General features: G+C 37.9%; 1 protein-coding gene and 1 long non-coding RNA gene across 3 annotated transcripts in view; one reads left to right on the top strand and one right to left on the bottom strand.

The window, feature by feature from the left end:
* Window positions 1–18,448, bottom strand: part of LOC309492428 (uncharacterized protein) — a 291,943-nt gene that overhangs the window by 174,109 nt on the left and 99,386 nt on the right. The window contains exon 1 of one of the 2 annotated variants that reach the window (XR_014203537.1): window positions 10,826–10,887. The exons of the other annotated variant lie outside the window; for it this stretch is intronic. The gene's annotated coding sequence lies outside the window, so the exon portion shown is untranslated. Of the gene's footprint in view, window positions 1–10,825; window positions 10,888–18,448 lie in introns of those variants that run through there. 2 annotated transcript variants of the gene reach the window in all.
* The window catches only part of LOC309492816, a 120,306-nt gene that overhangs the window by 84,315 nt on the left and 17,543 nt on the right, over window positions 1–18,448 (top strand). The window lies entirely within an intron of this gene.

Below are 18,448 nucleotides of genomic sequence, written 5' to 3'. Positions count from 1 at the left end.
TCGACCCTACTGGGTGTTCAGGCAAAAAAAAAATAACCTTATTGTGTACTCGAAGAATACCCAGTAGGGTCGAAACGTTGCCTTTTTAATTAAAATATGGGAGTAAGTAGTGTTGCGGACATTACAATCTTTTCACTGTAAGGGCCTATATAATTCCAATAGAGACAGGCATATTTTCATTTTTAAAGGCCAGTTATTTCATGGATCCAGGAGAGTCTGCATCCTGATAAAGTTCCCTTGGCCTTTGGAATAAAATCGCCCCACATTATCACAAACCCTTACCTAGAGATGCACATGGTTTTATTTCAGTTAGCTTAGCTGGTTTGATTTGCATTGAGAGATGATCTTATGGAAAGTAGCCCATGCCAATCTCTAGGTATGGTGAAGGGTATGTGATAATGTGGGGTGATTTTAATTCCAAAGGCCAAACTTTATCAGGATGCAGACTATCCTGGATCCATGAAATAACTGGCCTTTAAAAATAAACATATGCCAGTCTCTGCACAATTGGGAGACAAATGGAGTGGGCAGAGATGATTTTAACCATTTCATTTTTTTTTTCTATTAAGCTTTTCTTTAAAGTGAATTTTGTTTTGTATTAATTGTATCTTAATTTTATTCGTCGTTTCATCAACCAATTTCCTGGATTTATTACATAAGAAGTAAATAGCAGGCAATATCAGGACTTCAGGAGCTCCGTGTTGTGCGTGAACTGGAGCTCGCCTCATAAATGAACCCAAACTCATAAGCTTTGCCTCAAGTAATAGACAAATATACATTTTCATTTTCAATTGTTTTGTTTAAAGATATTTCAAGCTCTCTATAGATATTTTTCACGTGTCTGTGAAGCATAAGCTGAGTTTCGGTTAATGATGAGATGGGCTCCATTCACCTGCAATGCAAGAGACCACGCCAGTGCCTCCATATCATGATAATATTGTCTGCTATATTTGTTAAATCCAGGTAATTGGTTAATGAAAAATGTATTAAAATTGATATACAATTTATACAAAACGAAATTCACTTTAAAGACTTTCTACAAAATAAAACTGAAGTGGTAAAAAATAAATCCCGTCTGACCCTTCGTCTCCTTGATTATATTGCTCATCTTACTCATGCTGTTGTTCACTTTCATAATCCACATAGATGGAAAAAAAAATAACATTATAATATTTTAACAAATATGAAAATGTGTTTGTTTATGGCTACAACATAGCATAGTAGCATGCATACTCTCTATTTGTAAAAATTTTGTCATAAATTAAGCATGCCGTGATTATTGAAGTTGCTTTCCCACAGGTAATGCTCTGTGCGAGAAAGAGGACATGGAGGAAAGTGTGGACTTGGAAGAGAAAAGTGTGGACTTGGAAGACATGGAACCACTCAGTGCAGCAGACACTAAGGAACCTGGCCATGTCTCCCGGGAGACAGGAGTGTGGAGAAAAACATCCAATGCTTTTCGACAATTTTCAATCAATCTGGAAAGAAAAGTATGGGACAAAATATGTCCATTGCACAACTCCACAAAGCTCAGAAAGCCATGGAGTCACTATCTATATAACCAATTCAAACAAAAAAATGCTTGCTGCACACTTTCGTTTAAGTATCAGCACATTAAACCTTTGCTGAGCAGAAAAAATCAATCTCCATATTTGCACATTGTGGCTGTATGCACATTTAAATCATGCTCTGCCAAATATATTTTCCAAAGAAAAAATAAACCAGACAAATATTCTCAAGTGAAAATCTGGGTCACACAGAAAGGGAAAATCCATCATAAAATAGGTGAAAGAAGGTTTAGGCCAGCGACCTATACAAAACGAGGCAAAATTGCACGCTCAATGACCCATGGACCAAGTAATTTTTTTTACAGCAAGCTTGCATCAACACCCACAGAAGAGCTACTGGCTGGGAATATGAGCAGCTGCCTCAACAAAAATGTCCTTAAGGTCATAGGATCAGAGGTAAGAAGAAGCCAGAACTTCCACAGAGACATGCTGATTGATGTGCACCTCACACAGAACATTTTAAGAGAGTGTGACACATCCCACTTCAAAATGCCAGGGTACATTCAACATTTCAGCATGGACCCTTTTGGGGTCCATTTGTTTACTGAAATGGGCATCAGCATTCTTCTTGAACACCTCAGAAGAAAAAGTTCTGTGACCCTCTACCTTGATGCCACTGGGGGACTCGTCACAAAAATCACAAATCAAGGGAAAAAAGTGCTGTATTACTCCCTTACACTTCCAGGAGGGGGTCGGGATGCACCACCTCTCCCAGTGTCTGAAATGCTTTCCAGTGAACATTCAGTTCCCCCGATTACATTTTGGCTTATGCAGTTTACACTACATTTGTCAAGATATACACAAATACACATCACTCAGGTTGAAACTGATTATAGCTGGGCTCTGATGCACAGTGTCTTACTTGCATTTAATAAAGAGAATGTAACGTCTTATCTCAACAGAGCATATGACATTTGTCATCGGAAAATTTTGCCTGCTGATTTAAAACCATTCACTGTTCTGCATATGTGCTCTGCCCATGTCTTGAAAGCAGTCCGTCAGGCAATGTTCAGACAGACAGAAGACAAGGGCTTGGTAGAGTTTGCCACATTTTGCTTTGCCAGACTGCAAAATTCAAGCACCATGCTTGAAGCCACACAGATCTTCAGGGCATTATGTACCACCCTAACAACTCCAAAATACACGAAAAGTGTTGAGGAAAGTGTTTGTGTGTTGGGTCATATCATTAAAAAATCCACAGAAAAACCCACTGAAGACACTGAACTGGAGGAAAACAAGTGTGACTTTGAAGAAAAAAAACATGCAAAAACGATAATGGCCAGTTCACCTTTCACTTTGTATTTTCATAAGGTGTTGGAAGAGGCTAGGAAGCAGGAGGCACATGACATCTCTGAAAAGAACCCATACTTCTGTCCGGGAATCATCAGCATGCTATTTGATACCTATATTGGGATTTTTCCAATGTGGAGTGGCTTGCTTTTAGGGGATCTCAAAAGACATGCCTCAAGTCTAGCAGAGAAAGAAAAGACAAGGGACACCAACTGTCATGTGGAGAACTGGTTTGGAATTGTTAAACACTCCATCATGGGTAAAATAAAAAAAATGACACCAGGAACATTCATAAGAAAAATTTACCCATCATTGCAGGCCAGGTACAAAGAACATGTGATCCAACATAATTTGTCCCAAGGTTTATTGATCAAGCCTGTACCACCAATGGATGTTGAGGAACCCCATGAGACGTGGAAGAGGAAAGAAGCAAGGTTCCTAGGTACAAAGTCAAAATTCTACTCTGCTCCACACACAGTACCAGTCCCCCACAAAAAGCAAAGAAAACCCCCCAACACAATTTCTGTTCCTCCAATTACAAAGAATGTGGAACAAGAGTCAGCACATGATCCCTGTAATGTTCCAGCAGAAGTCCTTCTTTCAGAGAAAGAAGTAAGAATAATAATAACAAAAGTGACAGTTGGACAATTGTGCTGGAATTGTGAATTTTAAATGAAATTGTAATGTATAATTTAAGACAAAATATTCATGTTTATGTCATTGCAGGTTGACTTGCTGTGGACAAATAAACCAACAGAGCTACTTATAGCTATTATGGAGGACACAGAAGAAAAAAACGAGTACCTGCTCCATCACAAAACATTTCAGACATTGAAGCCCCATAATTGGGTCTTTGGAGAGGTAAGCTCATTATGACAAGTTACTTTATTTATATGTAAGACAGTAACGCATTTGGGTCAGAATATAGGTCATTTCCGTGTCAATGTTGCAATGCTTTGTACTTGCTGATGGATTCAGGCAATAGAGAGTTACATTCGGGCCCTACTCAACAAAAAGGGTTCAACTACTCCCCTATACCAGTTGAGTCATTATACCACATATGTAATTCTGCATGGTACGATGGAGCAACTGGCACGACAAAGTTTACGAAAAGTAAGTAATTCCAGAATGTTTTTGAGTTTTTAAATCTAGGCAAAAATAACAGTTGAATTTTTCCATCGTAGGTAAACTTTGAGAAATATGATGGGGCAATTACTTTTGTAAACATAAACAATGTGCACTGGAAGTTAGTGGTAAGTTAAAAGCATATTGTGTATTTCTGTACTCCATTACTCATATTAATGCATCCAGATACTAATGTTAGAAGGACACTGTATTGTTGTTGTTATTATTCTTATTATTGTGAACCTAAATAAGAATAATAAGAAGATTCATGTATTATTTCTTTCTTTATCCTAGTACCTGGATGCTAAATCGGAAACAATCTTTGTGCTTGACCCTCAAAGTGGTTCCATGGAAATGGATGATGCCTCACATGCATGTGGCAGATTTGGGTACATTGTTTTGTTGTTTTCCCCATCAACCATTCACATTTATAACACTTTGACAAACTATCACAAAACTGATTCCATGTATTTCACCACCTTTAGTGAATACTTAATTGAGAGAAAAAATCAACATGGAAGAGAGGATTGGACCAACATCAAATGGAAGCCTGGCACAATACCTCACACATTTCAGAGTGATGGTGTTAGCTGTGGTGTATTCGTGATGCAGGTAATGAATGAATAAAATGTGTACATTAATGTGTCACAACTGTGTGTTTTTCCTGGTTTTTCATTGTACTGTTCACTGCTGTTTCTCTAGATGGCAAAACAGCTGGTGGAGAACTTCCCTAACATACCTAAGAGCATCAATATCAATCCATCAGATGAGTGGATGCACCACTGTAGAAAGCAGATTGCAAAAGAAATTTTGATTGGATCAGGTATCATTTTCAAAATAAATATGAAAGTACTGTTGTATCTGATTACCCAGAATTACATTATAAGATTGACTTTAAAATAATTACAGTGTCAAGGGAAGAGTACTGTTCCATTTGTGGACAAAAAGAAGGAGTCCAAACAGAGGAGCACTGCATTTGGGTAATTATTACATTAAATCTCATGGTCATCACTAAACACTGCCAATGTAATGTATACTAACTACACTATGACATGGAAAAACAATTTACATATATTTCCAATTTTCTTCTTAGATACAGTGTGAATTATGCAGAAGGTGGTTTCACACTAAATGTCTGGACATAATGGTCCCACCTGAAGATGAATCATGGTCCTGTGTTTTGTGCTTATAATTTTTTTGTAGGAGATGTAATGTTTTGTTCTTATTTGTTACCATGTGTGTTTACTTTGTTACCATGTACAGTGTGTGTGTGTATGTATATATATATATATATATATATGTATGTATGTATGTATGGAAAATATATAAACGTTCAAAGTGTTTTGAAACTGTCTTTTTGTATTTTATTGAATACAACACTGGTTTTACTATTTTACTGTTTTATTTCTTATCTGAAAACAGAGAACATAAACAAATTACAAATTCTAACAAAGCAAAGTACAATTTCGCACAGTACAGAGAAACTCCAGAATTTAACAAAATCCAGCTTAGATGATTAATGAAAATATAAAATATTAATATCATCACACTGCTGATTGTGCAGGATTCATCAGTTGTTTTAAAATAACTGTTAGTGTATTGATTTCTTTTTACCGATTCAGCACTTAGCTTTCAGTAGTTTTAACTAATTAGTCATCATGTTGTGTAAAGTTTAGTGTACATGTTGTTGTAAATTTTAGCTGAATTTTAGGTGAAACTTCATTAATATGTATATGTTCAGTAGGCTCCAAGGAAGAAATTCATGGTTGTCCTAAATATTTGTGTTCCCTATATTGTAAATTCTATTGAGTGTAAAATTCTACTGTATATCAAAGTTACTATAATTCTACAGATATGACATGCCAAACAATGATTTCACAGTACCCAAACTACGAGGTGTATTTTATTTTGAGGTTTATATTGAAACTTCCAAGACAGAGTTAGTGCAACTTGAGAATGTTACATGTTGTAAGTTACACAAAACCTCCAATGTTGGATTTAAGAAATATTTATTGAAAAATTTAACACCAAGAAAGTTTAGAATATCTGAATGTTATCTCCAAACACTAGGCCATTACTGAACTGTACATATTCAGAACCACGCATTAAGTTAAATAATGCAAAGTTATAGCTTTAGATTTGATATTTGCTGAGGCTGCCTGTACGAACAGAAAACTCATATTGGTTTATGTAAAACTTTCCATAATTTACCAAAGAGATATTGTAAAGGTTGTAGAATATTACTAGTGACCTGACTTACTACTGAGGAAAATTTGCCAATACCTCCCTACTGTACATACGGTACACAGAAATGAATATGGAAAAATTACAGTAATTCACCTGAAGTAATTTGTCATGTGCCAAAGGCTGTAGTGCTTTCCTAGTGACCACTCTGACTTACTACAGGAGACATTTTGACAATACCTCTCTAACTGTACAATTGTCAAATGATTATGAAAATAATGACTGTAATTCACCTAATGTATTTTTTTGATATTCCAAAGGGTTTTTAACCCTTTGTTAGAAAAATGAAACTTAGTACACAGGATTCCACTCATTATGGTGATCCCAATCAATATCTTACATTAAGACTCCACCCATTACACTAGTGGCCATTTTGAAAAGTACATTTTCATTTTTTTAATACTTCTCATTCAAAATTGGTTAAATTATGGCAAAAATAGCTCACATGATCTTTGGACCATCTCTTTTGGTATCAGGCTAACCGTAAGCTACATTAGCATTAAGCTGACTTAGCTTGCTGATTTGGGCAACATGCATTTGTGTGCTCAATCTTAAATTTAAGTCTCTCCTCAGCAGCTTGGTAAGACAGCATCAACTGTGGCAGAAGCTGCTAAACCTTGTTACAAGCCCTGAACCATTCTGGTTGTTGGTTTGAACTTTGTGTGCCACATGCCATGCCCAGGACGAAGAGGTACTGTGGCCTTAAAGGTTGTATCAGTGATTTTAGGTCCAAACATAAATTAATTATCTTTCCTAATGATCCGCCAGATGGCTGTCCCATTAGCAGGCTGTCAAAAAAACGTGTCTCTGTAGGCAGCCTAGGCTCTGAGATCTGCACACAAAATCAACTGCTTTCAACAACATAAACAAAGTTTTCCACCCAATCACCACCAGGTGGCGCTAAACATGTTGAGCTCATCCTGTCGGTGATTGGTTGGAGCAGTGTTTACTTTGGTTTTGAGTGTTTAGTTATACCCATTGTTTTTGTGTGCAGATCTCAGAGCCTAGGCTGCCCACAGATACGCGTTTTTTTGACAGCCTGCTTATGGGACAGCCAGCTAGTGGATCGTTAGGAAAGATTAGATTAATGTGATAATTTATATTTGGACCTAAAATCACTCATACAACCTTTAAGTAGTGGAAAAGTTTCTTCTGTTCCAGACATGGTGTCTATATGTGAAGGAACTCGCTAAATCCAAAATGCAGGAATTTTATATAAAAATGATGCTTTATTATCTTATTACTCGTCCTGATCTTGCTGGTGCTTTGGGGGCTTGGCCCTGTATCTGTGCTTGCAGTTATATTTTGTTCTTTAACCTGTAACCAAGAATACTAACACACACACATTTGGCAAAGCTTTAACTTTTTAACAGGAGACTTCTCAAAACCTTTTTCTCGTTCTTTCTCTCAAGGATAAGACACTTATCTTACTGTAAAATATAGACTTTGACTAAAAAATGGTCTCTCAATATAGGTTTCAATGACCCCTGAGACCAGCGTAGCCAAGAAAAGCAGATGTATGTTGTGAAACGTTATAGAAGTCCATATTTCTGCAAGCCGGGCTAAATGAGCAAGCCCTTTAATGCATTCCTGGCATGGGCCAGACCCTTCAGTCACACCTCAGATAGCAAATACAGGCATTTAAATGATACATGAAATAATATTAATCAAACAAGTAATTTCTATAACAAATTAAAATGTTTAAGTTGATATTTAATCTTTAAAAGCATTTTTGTAATGTTGAAAAGATGATTACGCTAAAATATTTGCAGTTTTTTAATCAATGAAATAAATGTGTTGTACAAGAAACAACCATTGTAAAACTTACTTTTACCTAATACTTTTACCAAAACTAATTGAGTAGAGACATCACTAGAAGCATACAATAACCTTTGAAACTTGAAAAAGGTGAAATTATTTGTTTTCATAAAATGTATGTAGCCTACTAAACTTATAGTATAGGCAGGTATTGTCAATATTTCACCTGTATTAAGTCAGTCCTTGAAAGAACTACAACCTTTGGGATATATAAAAAAAAACAATAGGACATTTACAGTTTATTTCATAAACATATGTAATAAACATATGTAATAATAAGCTTATTACATACATATGTAATAATTGTACAGTAAGGGAGTTCAATTTGTTAAAATTTCACCTGTGGTAAGTCAGCCTGGGCCGTAGGAAAGCACTAAAGCCTTTGAAACATGAAAAAATACTTACAGTGAATTACAGTTATTTTCTTAAAAACATTTTTGTCAACTGTACGTACAGTAAGGCAGTTTTTGTCAAAATTTCACCTGTAGTAAGTCACTCTGAGCTGTAGGAAAGCACTACAGCCTTTGAAACACGAAAAAATGCGTACAGTGAATTACAGTTATTTAAAAAAAAAAACATTGTCAACTGTACGTACAGTAAGGCAGTTTTTGTCAAAATTACACCTGTAGTAAGTCAGTCCTTTCACTAGGAAAGTACTACAAACTTTGATATATATAAAAAAAACCACTATAGGTGATTTACAGTTTATTTCATAAACATGTGTAATAAACATGTAAAAAATGCTTATTACATAAAATTATTTCATAATTGTACAGTAAGGGAGTTCAATTTGTAAAAATTTCACCTGTGGTAAGTCAGCCTGGGCCGTAAGAAAGCACTACAGCCTTTGAAACACCAAAAAATACTTACAGTGAATTACAGTTATTTTCTTAAAAACATTTTTGTCAACTGTACGTACAGTAAGGCAGTTTTTGTCAAAATTTCACCTGTAGTAAGTCAGCCTGGGCCGTAAGAAAGCACTACAGCCTTTGAAACACCAAAAAATACTTAGGGTAAATTACAGTTATTTTAAAAAAAACATTTTTGTCAACTGTACGTACAGTAAGGCAGTTTTTGTTAAAATTTCACCTGTAGTAAGTCAGCCTGGGCCGTAGGAAAGCACTACAGCCTTTGAAACATGAAAAAATACTTACAGTGAATTACAGTTATTTTCTTAAAAACATTTTTGTCAACTGTACGTACAGTAAGGCAGTTTTTGTTAAAATTTCACCTGTAGTAAGTCAGCCTGGGCCGTAGGAAAGCACTACAGCCTTTGAAACATGAAAAAATACTTACAGTGAATTACAGTTATTTTCTTAAAAACATTTTTGTCAACTGTACGTACAGTAAGGCAGTTTTTGTCAAAATTTCACCTGTAGTAAGTCTGAGCTGTAGGAAAGCACTACAGCCTTTGAAACACGAAAAAATGCGTACAGTGAATTACAGTTATTTAAAAAAACAAACATTTTTGTCAACTGTACGTACAGTAAGGCAGTTTTTGTCAAAATTTCACCTGTAGTAAGTCACTCTGAGCTGTAGGAAAGCACTACAGCCTTTGAAACACGAAAAAATGCGTACAGTGAATTACAGTTATTTAAAAAAAACATTTTTGTCAACTGTATGTACAGTAAGGCAGTTTTTGTCAAAATTACACCTGTAGTAAGTCAGTCCTTTCACTAGGAAAGTACTACAAACTTTGATATATAAAAAAAACCCCACTATAGGTGATTTACAGTTTATTTCATAAACATGTGTAATAAACATGTAAAAAATGCTTATTACATAAAATTATTTCATAATTGTACAGTAAGGGAGTTCAATTTGTAAAAATTTCACCTGTAGTAAGTCAGCCTGGGCCGTAAGAAAGCACTACAGCCTTTGGAACACCAAAAAATACTTAGGGTAAATTACAGTATAAAAAAAAAAAAAAACACATGTCAACTGGACGTACAGTAAAGGAGTTTTTGTCAAAATCTCACCTGTGGTAAGTCAGACTGGTCACTAGGAACATGCTACAACCTTCGGATAGTAAAACAAAATCCCTTTGGTGAATTAATGTAATTTTCTTTAACAATATTTATGTACATTATGTACAGTGAGGCAGGTTTCAATCAATGCACTTTTTATTGTTGCTAAAGTACAATCAATAGAATTTGAACAAATAATGTGAGAGATATTTGCTGGTACATTTGTATTTTGCTAAATTTGAGTTGTCTGTTTGCACACAATGAAAAAAAAAACAACTTTTTAGACAGTCCCTTAATTCGCCAGCGCACCGAGAAATATATTCGGTGGATATTCATAGAAAATATGATATCAGCTCATTAATAGTATATTTTTCTTCATGAAATTAGTTGGAGCTAATGGTCAAACATGCCAATAATATTATTGAACTTACGTTTACACTTTCGCATCTACTTTTGGAAATCTATTGAAAAACAAAGTCCGAATGTGCGAATATGAAACCAACTTTACCGAGGTAGATCGATTCACATTAATTCCCTCACAGATCTTAAACTTTGACTTTTGACTTGACGAAACAATCACAGAAACAATCACAGAAACGAACTCAACATCGCTCAGGTCTGAATGAACTCAACATATTCTCCTCATGCTCGCTGCTGCTGCACTAAATGTTTATTTCACGCCAGAAAAGATGCATAAGTATCGTTGTGATCGATGAAAACACTACAGAAATGAGCCTGTCGCTTAATCAAACTGTATAAAGTGTGTGTGATGGTTGTGTAAATATGAGAAATACCGTGAACTGCTCTCCTCACCTCAGAAGACTCGACGCTGAAACTCTCAATGACGGAAGAGACGGCGCGAGCGAGCGGTGACGTCATCGGCCGCCAACTGTAGGAGAGGGGGTTCAGCAACAAGAACTGGGAGCTAAGCTTACAAGTATACAGTCGTTTTAGTAATGCTTATTTGATTATAGCTGCAGATTTTAATGAAACCCCTGACGATGCACAAGATAGATTTCCTATAAGAACTACCTCTAATTCACATGATAATATTATTTTATGGTTGTGTTGGAGCCATTCTGAGTAATGCCATGGCATGGCGCTGTTTCTGCCACAGGTCTATTTAACACTGGGGTTAATTAGTGCAGGTGTGGCGTACAGCGAGGCATATGGTTTTTGACCGTGAAACTAGGGTGACCAGACGTCCCGAAAAATTCGGGACAGTCCCGAAATCTAAACTGTTGTCCCGAATCCCGAATCTGGCCCTAATTGTCCCGAAAATTATACTAAAGCAAAATCTTGAGTAGTTATTGTCTGATAAACATTAAAAACTGTCTGCGGAGGTTGAGGCCGGCGACACACTGGCTGCGTGGCGTGTCCGTTTTTATTTCGGCTCCCCTGTTAACAGGTTAACTCGTCCGTTAGAGCTTGCACACTGCCTGCGTGACACGCGCGTCGCAGGCGCGCCTCGAGCCGCGCGTAAAACGCGTGCATGCTAGAAATAGAACCGACGCCTATTTTTCACGCGACACGCAAGGCAAAATAGAATAGGAAAAGACGTTTGTATGTCATTTTGACATGAAAACATATTAATAAATGACATTTTGATGTTTGAAAGTTTAAGTTTTTACATAAATGCAGATATAAATGTAATAATAAAAAAAATATGATCGATTTTCAAATATTGCACCTGTCAATACAAAACAAAATATTCTGTAGCCTATTTTGCCTATTATTAGAGCGCAAGTTGCTGCAGCCGCGAGGACAGTGCTGCATGCGTAAAGGAGTGATTGATTGTGATTGATTGTTCGCGGCACTGTGTACAAAAAAAATACTTCACGACACAATTATCTCGTTATTTTCGTTAAAGCTTATTAGCGATAGGCTATACTGAAAGGTCTGATTTACGCACTGTTACTTACAACAGTCATTGGTTTTTTTCTTTTCACAATGACATTTGTGTCCATGATTTTAATGTTTTTTTGTTTTTTTGTGACAGACTAAAGAATAATGACAGACTGTTGATCTTTGCATAAAAATATGTTTGGTTCAGGTTTGAAATTCATTATCTTTTATTATAGGCTACGCAGTCTAATATCATAGAAGCCCCCCATCCCGTCACCCCAGACCCATAGACCCATAGACCCCCCCCCCCCCCCGTCCCGAATTTCAGCCAATCTCATCTGGTCACCCTACGTGAAACCCATGCGTGAGCCGTGAGACACGGCAAATTGTAGACTGAATTGTTTATGTTTTTTTTTGTTATTTTATTAAATGGATTGATATATCCAACTTTAAGTTCACAGTTTTGAAAGTGTATTATTTATATTTTAAGCTACAAGGAAACAGCACGCCGGTAAACACGCGTGCAAAAACGACTTAAATGTGCGCCAACAATTAGTCAAAAACCATCTCTGTAAGAGAAAAAGACTGATCAAGTTTTAACGACACGATCCTTTTGCGGTGGGAGCACCTTGTCTTTGACGGCGATCGGCTGAGTGGAAACGCTGGCATTGGAAATAGTAGGCCTATACTACTGGCGCAGCGGGTCTCACACTGGACAGTGAGGCAGCCACGCAGTGACGGATGAGCGGTGATCGGTAGCGGATGACGGATTAAAACGCTTTGAGCCTCACAGTGGATGGTGTGGCTGTCTGGACACGGTCACGACGGAGGTTATTGAGCGTTCTCGCATTGGTCAGTGAGGATTGGACACGGTCACGACGGAGGTTGGTGAGTGTTCTCGCATTGGTCAGTGAGGATTGGACACGGTCACGACGGAGGTTGGTGAGTGTTCTCGCATTGGTCAGTGAGGATTGGACACATCACCAAGTGAAGGAAAGTTCTGTTGGACCTGCACGAGTAAATGAGGTATGAGCAGATAACACACACACGTAAGAAGACACATGAACCAGAACTGCCTGCAGTTACTAAAGTGTAAACGGCAAGAGTGACAAGAACACAATGCATTGACATTTGATTTATTGAACTTGACATTTTCAAACGAGGACTTGAAATAAGAGACATTTGTGTTAAAAAAAAAAAAAAAAAAAGATGATGAAAGTGTTTATGCTTTATTTCTGATTCTGATGCTCGTTTCCATGATATTTTGAAATATTGCTGTTGTTTTTGGGTTGTTGATTTAAAAACGAGGTAAAATGGATGAAAATAGTCAAAGTACTGAGGTAACAAATGTGGTTTCAGCTGACTTACAAAAGGTTAATGAGGATGAAGCCTCTGTGAGGAAAAGATCTATAAAACTGACAGCAAAAGCACTGTTTTCTAAACTAAGTGACTTAGAGACGTTAAGAAAATCCAAATTAAGTAAAGCTGCCAACATAAAACAAACTGTTCAGGGTTTAATAGGTCAGTCTGGTTATAAAACTGAAATAAAAAGTAGCTTCAGCAAATATCAAGCCTTGATTAAAGAAGCAAAAGTTGCACATAACAAGCTGCTTGAGTTGCTACCTGCGGATGAAAAAGAAAAGCATGAAACCTGGTTCAAAGCAAAGCTTTTAAGTGTGAATGAATTTTGCCAGTGTGTAGAAAATCATTTTAAGAGTACAAATGGTACTATGGAAACTGTTTCCCTTGTGGATGATATAAAGCCAACGGACAGTGTATCAAATGTTGAAACATCATCATGCACTAAAAGCAGCACCAGTGAAAGATCAAGTCGATCAAGCAAAGTTGCATTGGAAGTTGCACATGCACAAGCAAAAGCCAAGAAAGCTGCACTCATAGCACGTGCAGCAGCATTAAAAAAGAAGCATGAATTGGAAGAGGAGGCGGAGTCAATACGTAAAAAACTGGAACAAGTGGAAATGGATGCTGAGATTGAAGCCTCAGATGCAGAGTTGGCAGTACTGCAAACATTTTCAGATCAGGATGGAATGGAATCTTACTTTGAGAAGCAAAAATTGAAAGAAAAATCTGACATTTCTGATGTAAAGTTTGAGAAATCTACCAGATTGATGAGTAGTAAAAATGTACCTGTTGCAGTTGCAAGATCCACTGCTAATGTTGCACATGCAGTTGATGACAATTCTACACAACAGATTTTGCAAAGGCAAAATGAAATATCCGAGCTGCTCTTACAACAACACAAAGCAAGCCAACTGCCACCAAGACAAATACCTGTTTTTGAAGGTGATCCACTGAAGTTCAAAATGTTCATGCAAGCCTTTAAGCATTGTGTGGAGGAGAAAGCTGCATCTAAAGGTGATTGCATGTATTTTTTAGAAAGGTACACTAGGGGGCGCCCTCACGACCTTGTGCAAAGCTGTTTACATATGAGTGCGGAGAGAGGCTTTGAAACAGCTAAAGCTCTCCTACGTGAACACTTCGGTAATGAAACCAAGATTACAGCAGCATATATGGAAAAGGTTCTCAACTGGCCTGTGGTGAAGCCTGAAAGTGTTTTGTTACTACAGGATTATGCATTATTTTTACGTGGATGCTATAATGCAATGTCAGATTTGGAGGACATGAAAGAGCTGGACTTGCCGGCTAACCTCAAAATTATTGTTTCAAAACTTCCTTTTAAATTGAGGGAAAAATTTAGAAGTTCTGCATGTGATATTCGGGAGCGACACCTCCGCAGACCTAACTTTAAAGACGTTGTACAATTTGTGGAATATCAAGTCAAAATCTTGTCTGATCCTATTTTTGGTGATATTCAAACTACTGAAAGAGAAAAGCAGGTTAAAAGGGATGTGTATACAGCCAAGTCTAAGTTGAAGCGAGATAACTTTGCTACAAACGTCTGTGCTGTTAGCAAAGTGCAACACAAGGACACACAAGAAGGTAAACCAAGAGACCACAACATCAGCATCAATTGTTTATTCTGTTTACAAGATCACAGTATGGATGAGTGTCAACGATTTGCAAAGAACAAACATCGTGAAAAGATCAACTTCTTAAAGAAAAAAGGGGTATGTTTTGGGTGTCTCAACATTGGGCATTTGAGCAAAAATTGCGATAAGCGTAAAACCTGTAAAAAATGCAAACAGAGCCATCCAACAGCTTTACACATTTACGTCAAACAAGAAGACAAATCGATGAACATCAACGGCAACATCTATGAACCTAAACCAGCTGTAAACCATACACTTGTGTCAGCTCAGACATTTGGGAGCCAGACCGGGGCCGGTAGTAATGGAATGCTCTCCATCCTCCCAGTTCAGGTAAAAGCACAAAAAGGCAACAAGGTCATTCGGACTTATGCTTTTCTGGACAATGGCTCAACATCCACATTCTGCTCTGAAGCTCTTATGCGTAGACTTAATCTCACTGGAACAAAGTCAAAAATATGTTTGTTAACGATGAGCCCAAAAACATCAGTGTCAACCTACATTGTAAATGGACTTGAAGTAGCAAGCCTTAATGGAACAAGGTACTACAGTCTTCCAGATGTTTACACACAGAAAACAATGCCAGTTGATACAGCAAACATCATAAAACAAGAGGACATTACTCAGTGGCCTTACCTTGATCACATTGAAATCCCTGAAATTGATGCTAACGTGGAGTTATTAATAGGTACTAATGCTTCAAAGTTGCTAGAACCATGGGACATTGTGAATAGCCAAGGTGAGGGTCCCTTTGCTGTTAAAACCCTATTAGGGTGGGTGATCAATGGCTTAGGAAAGGATTCCAAAGACAACATGAATGACATTGGTTATCCTACTGTTACTGTAAACCGAATATCTATAGAATCACTTCAGCTGCTATTGGAGAAGCAGTATCAAAGTGACTTCAATGAAAAAGTCGCAGACGACAAAGAAGAAATGTCAAGGCAAGAGGCAAGATTTATTGAAATAATGGACCAATCTGTAAAGTTAAAGGACGGACATTACAGTTTAAAGTTGCCATTCAAAGCCCAAGAGGTTACTCTGCCAAACAATCGTTGTATTGCTCAACAGCGCCTCGTTGGACTAAAAAGGAAAATGGAACGAAATGAGAAGTTCCATCAAGAATACACAAGCTTTCTTGAAAATGTCATCAGTAGTGGCTATGCAGAAATAGTACCACAGGATGAATTGCGTTGTGGAGAAGATAACCTGTTCTATATTCCTCATCATGGAGTATATCACCCACGAAAGGGCAAGTTGCGAGTTGTTTTCGATTGTGGAGCTAAGTTTAAAGGAACTTCTCTGAATGAACAACTTCTGCAGGGTCCGAACCTCACAAGTTCCTTAATAGGAGTGTTTCTACGATTCAGGCAAGAACCAGTTGCTTTTATGTCTGATGTGAAATCTATGTTCTATCAAGTTAGAGTGGCTGAGGAAGACAAAGACTTTCTACGGTTCCTGTGGTGGCCTAATGGAGATCTGTGCAAGCAGGTAGAAGAATACAGAATGACTGTACATCTCTTTGGAGCAGTGTCGTCGCCTAGTTGTGCATGTTATGCTTTAAGGAAGACTGCAGACGACAATCGGAAGAGTTATTCAGATGAAGTGATTGGCACAGTACATAGAAATTTCTATGTGGACGATTGTCTGAAAAGCTCACCGTCTGTGCAGAAAGCAGTAAAGATCGTCCATGACCTTGCTGACCTTTGCCAGAAAGGAGGGTTTCATCTTACACAGTGGATAAGTAACAGTCGCGAAGTCCTTGAAACAATTCCTGAGAAAGAACATTCTAAAAGCGTGAGTGAACTCAATTTGGACATAGACCAGCTTCCAGTTGAAAGAGCATTGGGGCTACATTGGTGTCTGGAAAATGACAAGTTTAACTTCCATGTGAACTGCAAAGAACGGATGCAAACACGACGAGGGATTCTATCGGTCACTAGTTCAGTATACGATCCCTTGGGGTACGTTGCGCCAGTCCTTCTTCCAGCTAAGCACATATTACAAGAGTTGTGCAGAAGGAATTATGGCTGGGATGAAGAAATTCCACAAACATTAAAACAGCAATGGATAAAGTGGTTAACTGACCTGAAAGAGATCTCAGAGTTCAGAGTGAGTAGGTGCTTGAAACCACACGACTTTGGAACACCAGTCCATGCCCAGTTACATCACTTTGCTGATGCCAGCGAAAGGGGATATGGCACGGTAACTTACCTGAGGTTACAGAACAAAGCAGGTCAAGTTCATGTTTCATTTCTTCTTGGAAAGTCCAGAGTGGCACCTCTTAAATCTGTAACCATTCCTCGTTTGGAACTCACTGCTGCTGTTTTGGCTGTTCGGGTGGACAAGATGGTAAAATCAGAATTACAGCTTTCTTTGTCAGAATCCTGTTTCTGGACTGATAGTAGTACAGTCTTGAAGTACATCATCAATGAAAACAAAAGGTTTAGAACATTTGTGGCCAACAGAATAGCCATCATTAGGGAAGATTCAGACCCAGCACAATGGCGGTATGTTCACACAAAACAAAATCCTGCAGATGACGCATCTAGAGGACTGACAGTCCATAAGCTTCTGAACAGCAAAACGTGGCTATCAGGTCCAGAATTCCTGTGGAGAGCAAGAGAAACATGGTTACAGTATGAACTAGAGCCCACATTGGAGGAGGATGATCCAGAGGTCAAAATGGAGATCTCCACAAACACAATAACCATTCAAGAGGATAATGCGACCAGCCAACTCATCACCTATTTCTCTGACTGGAAAAGGCTGAAGGTCGCAGTTGCATGGTTACTCGAGGTAAAAAAGACTCTATTGGAGTTGAGTCAAAGAAGGAAGCAACTTGTGAAAGATGGAATGCCTAATCTTGATGTTAACAAGAAAATATTGGAAGTCAGAAAGTCATTGAAACGTGAACGTGTATCAACTGAGGATCTATTAGCAGCAGAAAAGGCTATCCTTCAGTTTTGTCAGAGAGAAAGATTTGACACCGAGATTTGTGCACTAACTACAGGAAAACCTGTAAAAGGGTGTAGCCCTATCTACAAGCTTAATCCTGTTCTTGAGGATGGACTGGTAAGAGTTGGTGGAAGATTGTCCAGGACTGCAATGCCCGAAGAGAGCAAACATCCAGTCATCCTGTGTAAAGATCAGCACATCTCCATGTTAATTCTTAAAAATATTCATGAACAGACAAGGCACGGTGGGAGAAATTACATCCTTTCCAAATTGAAAGAAAAGTTCTGGGTCACTCATGCCAATGCAGCAGCAAGGAAAATCTTGTCAAATTGTGCTTTTTGCAGACGTCACCAAGGAAAATTGTGCGATCAAAAGATGGCTGATCTGCCCAAAGAAAGGATTACTCCAGACTTACCTCCATTTACTAATGTGGGAGTGGACTATTTCGGGCCCATTGAGGTAAAACAAGGACGTTCTTAGGTGAAACGCTATGGGGTTATCTTTACATGCATGGCAAGCAGGGCTATTCATTTAGAAGTGGCACACTCCTTGGACACAGACTCCTGCATTAGTGCTATTCGTCGATTCATATGCAGAAGAGGACCTGTAGCACACTTTCGCTCCG

The sequence above is a fragment of the Leuciscus leuciscus genome (genome assembly GCF_965113295.1).
Source record: "Leuciscus leuciscus genome assembly, chromosome: 1".
NCBI lineage: Eukaryota > Metazoa > Chordata > Actinopteri > Cypriniformes > Leuciscidae > Leuciscus > Leuciscus leuciscus.
Note: the sequence above shows the minus strand (reverse complement) of the source record. Positions and strands in the feature narration are given on the sequence as shown.